The sequence below is a fragment of the Tinamus guttatus genome, unplaced genomic scaffold (genome assembly GCF_059628265.1).
Source record: "Tinamus guttatus ecotype Peru unplaced genomic scaffold, ASM5962826v1 Tinamus_guttatus_pri_ptg000601l, whole genome shotgun sequence".
Lineage (NCBI taxonomy): Eukaryota > Metazoa > Chordata > Aves > Tinamiformes > Tinamidae > Tinamus > Tinamus guttatus.
The window spans coordinates 2084421-2091285 of NW_028289135.1; positions in this window are offsets into that span (position 1 = coordinate 2084421).

Here is a 6865-nt window from a genome sequence, read left to right on the forward strand (position 1 = left end):
GCAGGACCATTGCTTTGCGGAGCTGCGACAGCAGGCTCGTCTGCAGCTGCCAAGCTGAGGCTCAAGTCAGAGCTCATCGGCTGCTCCGTCCTTCTGCTTTCTACAGATTCCTCTGTGAACACCTCCTTACCATCCAGGGCTCTGTCTGAAAGTGCTCTAAAAAGACCCTCTGTTTCCATTCATGCTTTTATTTGGAAAGGTCTCACTACAAAGCTCTCATTAGAAAATTCTTTGGTGAAAGAAGAATATGCTTCCACTTGAATTTGTTAATGAGATCATCACACTCTGCATATTAATGGCTGTCACTGTAAAATAAATAACAGGTTGCAGAATTTTATACTTCACCAATGAAAACAGCAATTGAACAATTTCAGTAAGTTAACTATAAAAGCAGAGTTAGGACTCAGGCATTATTTCTACGTGTTGTCCCTGAGTGGCCATCTTCATCTGGGGTAGCGGCAGCACGAAAGTATAGTATCTCCAAGATATAAGAGACATAAGAGACTTAGCAAAAAAGAGAATGAATTAACCATGGCTGAGAGTCATTTGAAGCTTTCTTTCCATTATTTTTGAGCTAGGATTGTTTAGTTCATTTCTACTGTAAACCTCTTCATCCCTTATGCTTTCTAACTGTCATCACTGTCTTTCCACAGTTTGCAGGCTTAGCTATGCATTTTTCTACCTTTTTTCCCCCCCCAACACTCTCCCCAAACACAAAGACATGAAACTTCTAATAACTTCTTATGAAAACTTTAATCACTGTTTAATCATTAGTTCATGGATAGCATACAATTAATGGATGCCTCTATTTCTTAGCGCCTGCTGCGTGAATGAAGAGAGCATGTGAAAGTGTATCTCAGCATTATTGCTGTTACCAAAATACGAATGATGTAGGAGCCAGAGAGTAGAAGAGTTACTTTTAGCTTGTGTGTGGGCTCTGATTTTAAAGATCCCAACATCACTTCTCATTCTCAAATAAGTGATGCTTACATGCATAATGATGTGACATATCAGGTTTAGTATAATTGTATCATCATTTTCCTGAGGGATGCAAGTGACTAAGCCACTATCTTGGAAATACATTCATACTCATATACATTTCTTATATTGGGAAGGAAAGAACCTGCTTTTGCCTGCTGACCTATTTTTGAGATTTCTCTATGTTATTTCTATTTTAAAAAGCTGAAGGCATTGCATACAATTAATAATAAAGGAGAAAAGTATGACAGTGTGCAGGAACAGAAATGCTAAAATAATGTTGTGCTGGATGCCGTAGGTAACAAGAACCTTCAGGAAATGGTGATAACATTAGACAAAATAATATGGCAGTACTGATGCATTGTTTTGAGCACTTTGCCTTCCTAAAATGACATTTCCATCACTGTATCACTTTCTTGTCTGCCAAAGCTGTGAAAAATTTTTGTATTGGTTACTTACAAAAGACATTAAAAACTCCGGACTCCATTTGCAAAATACAAGTTCAAGACAGAAAAACATTTTCCTATTACTGATGTCTCTGCAACTGCCTTTTTTTCTTGTTTTCTTTTGGGATCTGTAAGACACCTGGGACTAGAATTGCTCATATGAGTACAGAGACAAGCACCTGTCCCTGGTTCCAGCCCCGAGCTGTGAAGCTGATGAGCACACGCCACTGGTTTCTGTGGCAGCTGCAGTCATGCTTAGTATCAGAATGTAACATAAAGAAGCCTTGGTCCTAAATGGTCAAGGTAAAGAATAAGTGTGCTAATTTATCGAGAGACGTGTCTTGAAAGTCAATAAAATTACAATATTGCTATTTTGTCATTGTCTTTTTTTCTTTTTTTTTTTTAGTATGATATGTGCTGTAAGACCTATAATAAATGTATGTAAAATGTAGAACTGAAATATGAAAATGGAAGCAGCTTAAAACATATTTTGAACATGTGCTGTGTTAAAGCAGTTTAGATTTGTTTCCATTCCCTGATATATGAAGTATCGACTAATACTTTGCATCTACAACATATGCAGAGGGAGAGAGGAAGGGAGGAGGCTTCGACTCTCATTTCTAAGTTGCTTTGCCCAAACAGATATTCCATAGTTTCTTACAGACATTGCAAATGAAAGACAACAACTGTATGCTGCAGGTTCAGTGAGATTTAGTCAATGCTGCAGAGGCAACTTTTAATGGAAGAGCCGGGAAACCCATTTTTTCCCACCTTTCTTCCTTTTCTATAGCTCCTGTTAGAAAAAGAAAAGGAGTTTAGTTATATATTGGAAATAGGGGTTATATATTGTTAGCATTTGCATCAGTAGCCACTGGATGTCACTAATGCTTTGCAGAAACCTAGAAATCATTGCACATTTTCCATGTAATAAAAAATGTAACTTAAAGAGCAGCAGGTCTGGTGGATAAGTATGTCTGTGTGGAATGGGAGCAGATTATGTCAGTGTGCAGTATGCATACACCTAGTTGGGACCATCAGGTTATTCTGAACTTGATGACTTTAGATGTAGCAAATAAATCCTCCATTATCTGATTTTGGGAAATGAAGCCTGCAAATGTTTCTGTCACAACTCAGTTAAGAGACACGGACAAAACCAAGCTGGAAGAGAAACTCCACATAGGACTGCCTAAATCTGAGTCGTGGTGTATGTGTAATGCATATTGCACATGAGCTCACAGTGCAACATGTGAACAAGTGAAACAGTTCACATGTGCTATTACTATGCACAGCAGTTAAGAGAAACTCACATGCGAAGAATGAAATGTTCTTTAAAATGGCAAAGTATCTTCTGCCCAACATCAGTATATAGGTGCTGCAATGGCTGTGTTTTTAGGGTGGTTTGCATTGAAAGTTTCAAGAAGACAACCTACCAAATGACCTGCTTTATTTGTGCATTGAACTAGCATCCACTAGAACACCAGCTGATGTAGGTAGGACATACATCTTTCTTCTGCTCAAGAAATCCTAGAGAGCAATTTCTGCTTGTGCAGCACCTATGCCAGATACCGAATCCCAGCGGCTTCAGATGTGCTGAGGACGTCGGTGCTGACTGTGCAGCCGCTGCAGAGGGGAAGCCCATCTGCAGGCAGGCAGTGTGGTCAGGCCCTGCCTGTTGCCTGCAACGCTGTGAGTTTCCTGATGTACCCCCTCAAGCTGCTTTTGCATCACCAGCAATATGCCAGGTGCTGCCTGATTTCTAGAAATCCCAGAAAAATAGCCATATTCTTCCTTTTCTTCCAGGGTATGAACTGCGGGAAGGAAAAGAGGACATGCTAGACCAAAATTGAAAATAGGTAGTGCCAAGCATATAGAAGCAGTAATGCTTTCAAGTACAAACTATCTGTAAGGAAACATAACATACACTGTACAGCATAGCCACTGAAATCTGGTGGTATAACCGCATGTTAAGGCAAGTCGTGCTTGTACATTTACACATACTTGATAAAACTATCAATTCATTTTTGTTCCTTTCCTATCCCTGTTTTGAATATTGCTTTCTTGGTTTGCTTTCTAATAGTTGCCCAGACAGTTGTCAGTTCCTTCCATTTTCATTTTAAACTTCCATCACTATTTTTAAGTTGTTGTTTCATGTTCGTTAAAGCCCAGGCCCAGCTGGAAGTGACAGTGGCACTGACATACGCAATCTCTGAGTTTTATGGTGTTAATTTGGTGGGATGCAAAACGCCACCAACTGAGGGCTTGATATAGTGAATATCTTCTTTAAATCTGAGGATTGCACATAGATTATGCCAATAGAACTAAATTTTACTTTCTTCATTTGACCAGAAAGACATGCTGAGAAAGGGGACACTATCAGTAAATGGGAGTTGAATGTCAGATGGACATCTGAAACTGTAAGGGCCAGATCATTCATCGACAGCATATGATAGCTCTGTTTTATCAGCACTTGAACCAAACAGATGCTCAGAAAATGCTCTCAGTTCCTTAGTGGGACTTTTATGTGAAAAGCTACATTTGATTGGAATTAATTTTGCCCCTTCCAACTAGTGTGCTGTAGGGCTGCATGGTTTTCTTCTGCAAAGAATTCTTAATCCTCATGCAGATGGGAAGGCGCAATAAACACCATCTGCTGCAAATTAGGTTACTTGCTTAGCAACCAGTTAGATCAGGATCCTTCTCAGCCTCCCAATTTCCATGCTGAAGTATGCCCCGGCACTGCAGCCTGTAACAGAGCCAATGATCAGAATGATCAGAAACAAAGTGGAGGCGAGAAAGGAGAAATCTTTTTTATTTGCCACTGGGCAATAGCCCTCCTGTCCTTGCCAGCTCTACGGTTTTGCTGCTGGGTGTAAGTGAGGCCAAGCAAGGCTGCTCGCCTTCTCCTCCTTGGGGTTCCCGCTGCTCCCTGAGCAGTGGGAGCAGTGTCCCTGCATGCTGGTGGCCTCACAGGGCTGTTAGGTGCTGGGAGCCAGCCCAAATGTAAACAGGATCAGCAGGGAAGGGCCACTTACCAGTCGGGAGGTGAATTAAAGTTGGCAGAAGTCCCAGGGAAGGGGGCCAGCCAGGCACTCCACTCACTACCTGACCTCCCCCGGCGAGCCCTGTGGCCCCACATGCAGTTTCCCTTCCCAGGCAGCCACCAGCTTTGTCTTCCCTGGCTCCGCTGGGCATTGCTCAATGCTTACAGCATGTCACACTGTTTAGGACAGCAGGTGTCCAAGCAGACGCTTGTTATTAACCTGGCATGGCATCTATGCATGCAAAGCACTCTCTGCTGCGCTGAGACAAGATTATTTTAAAAGAGAATAGCCGGTTTTGTCGTTATTTCCTATGGCACTCTGTTGATAATGTCCACAAGATCTCAGCCAGATTCAGACAGCTGTTAATTCAAGTGTGCTATAGGTCTCAGGCTTATGCATCCAAGGAAAACAGAAATTCACAGTCTTGAGAAATCATTTATACATCTTTCCAATGCAGATATAAAAGGAGATGTTATGTTTGCCCTGAAATCACCAAAAATATAGGCTTAGATAAAGACCTTGAATCTGACACTCTGCTGGGAGAAAGGCATCTCTATGCTTTTTTTTAAATATTTGTGGAAAAATAATATCATGCATCCTAATTTCAAGAACTCCTCATAGAAATACTATATGTGTCATTCCAATGTCCCATTTGTCATGCTACAATTTCCAGTTAATGTGCTGGTGGGCGAGCCTTGGGCATGATTAGTCACTGAGGACCAAGCTTTCTAATCCACTTAGAGATTGTTAGTGGCTCCATACTGTATTTGTTAAAGTTAAATCACATTGAACCCCACCAGTTGTGAGACTCATCTAATTGCAATGAACAGCGCTGACTGTCGATGCTTCTGGGACGGGTTGCACTCTGGTGAGCGTGTACACGTCAGTCAGACGTGCTAATCAACGGATGCTCCAAGGAAGTGCAGTTTTTGTGGGCACATATGCTAAACTACCTATGTGCCCATGTATTGGTCCTGCAGACCAAGCACAGTACATTGGACCTATTGATGCACTGAAGAAATATTCCAGCTTTGCAGGCATACAGTAGCCTGGTTGGAACTACTGAGAAGAAACACTAGCTGCCCTGAAATCATGGGCAAATGTGAAAAATCCTCTCATTCTGCCCAGAGAAAATTTTTAAGTGGAAAGAGACATCTGAAGCATATGGTAACTGTAGCTACATGTAAGAGTCAGGCTGTGAGTCACTATTGTCATCTAATATTGTACAGTTGGAACTGGAAAACAAAAAGCAGGTTATGACTTGCAGTCCTTCTTCTGTCCTGAAACCAGCTTTGTCAGGTCCTCGCTCAGGCTACCAATTAATTTACACGTGGCAGCAAATGATCAGACATGAGCTCATATTTTCTGTTGATTCCACCACTTTTGCTTGTCTCTCTGCAGTCTGAATTTAATGAATGGCTCTTGTCAGGGCACTTGTGCAGCCAAGTGCTTTTGTTAAAAAAGGTTCACCCTGCCCTCTGCTATGGTTTATTAATCTGTAATTGCAGATTAAATTTTCAAGTAACTAGTATTGTTCTGCTTTTGCTTTAGATATTTTATAGCACTCCAAAGGGACCTCTTTATTTGAAAGCCATACTTGAGTCTTTTTAAAAATCACATCTCGTCGAGATGGATCACATTCAGTATCTGAAAAGCAAGGCAAGCAAAATCATGAGTCATTTATAAAATGTAGAACATTTCTGTGCTTTACCAGTAATTAGTGTGTACTAGGATAAGAAAACTCTTTTTGTTAAAAAGAATTCTTAGCCTGCAGCCTCCCGAGATGTAGGCTAAGAAATTAGCAATAGAAATTACCTATTTGGTCATTAAGTCCATCCCTTCACAGCAGGATTATTGCTGTCCAATACAGAGCACAGATAACTCAAGCTTAAATTTCTCATGGAGAAGCTGAGGACACGACATGATTATTTATATGGGTTAAAAGGACTTGCCTTAATGAAGTGGTCAGCATGTGTTGTGGAAATAGCATTTTGCCAAGAAGACAATGCCCAGCCTGACACATTTTCTAAGAAGCAAAAACTGTGGTTTCCTTTTTTTTTTTTTTTCCTGCTATTTTGAAGGATATGATTCCTGTGAGATATGGGAAAGATACACCGTGGAGACAGATTAGAAATTGGAGTGCTAAAAATTCATTTGCTGTGAAGAATTTTTCCCATTCCTCACTTAGCTGATCTGACTAATTGGTCACTTTCCACTTTTGAGCAAATATCTATTGTCCTGTTTTATGAATCTGGGACTCCCCACATACACCGTAAGCATAAAGGTGGAGGGCAGAGTGCCACGTGTCCCATCTCCTAAGCTAATGGAGTCTGCTGCATCTGAGTCACCTCACTGTGGGGAAGCCACCAGTGGGAGGGAGGCATTTTTGTCAGCTTTTCT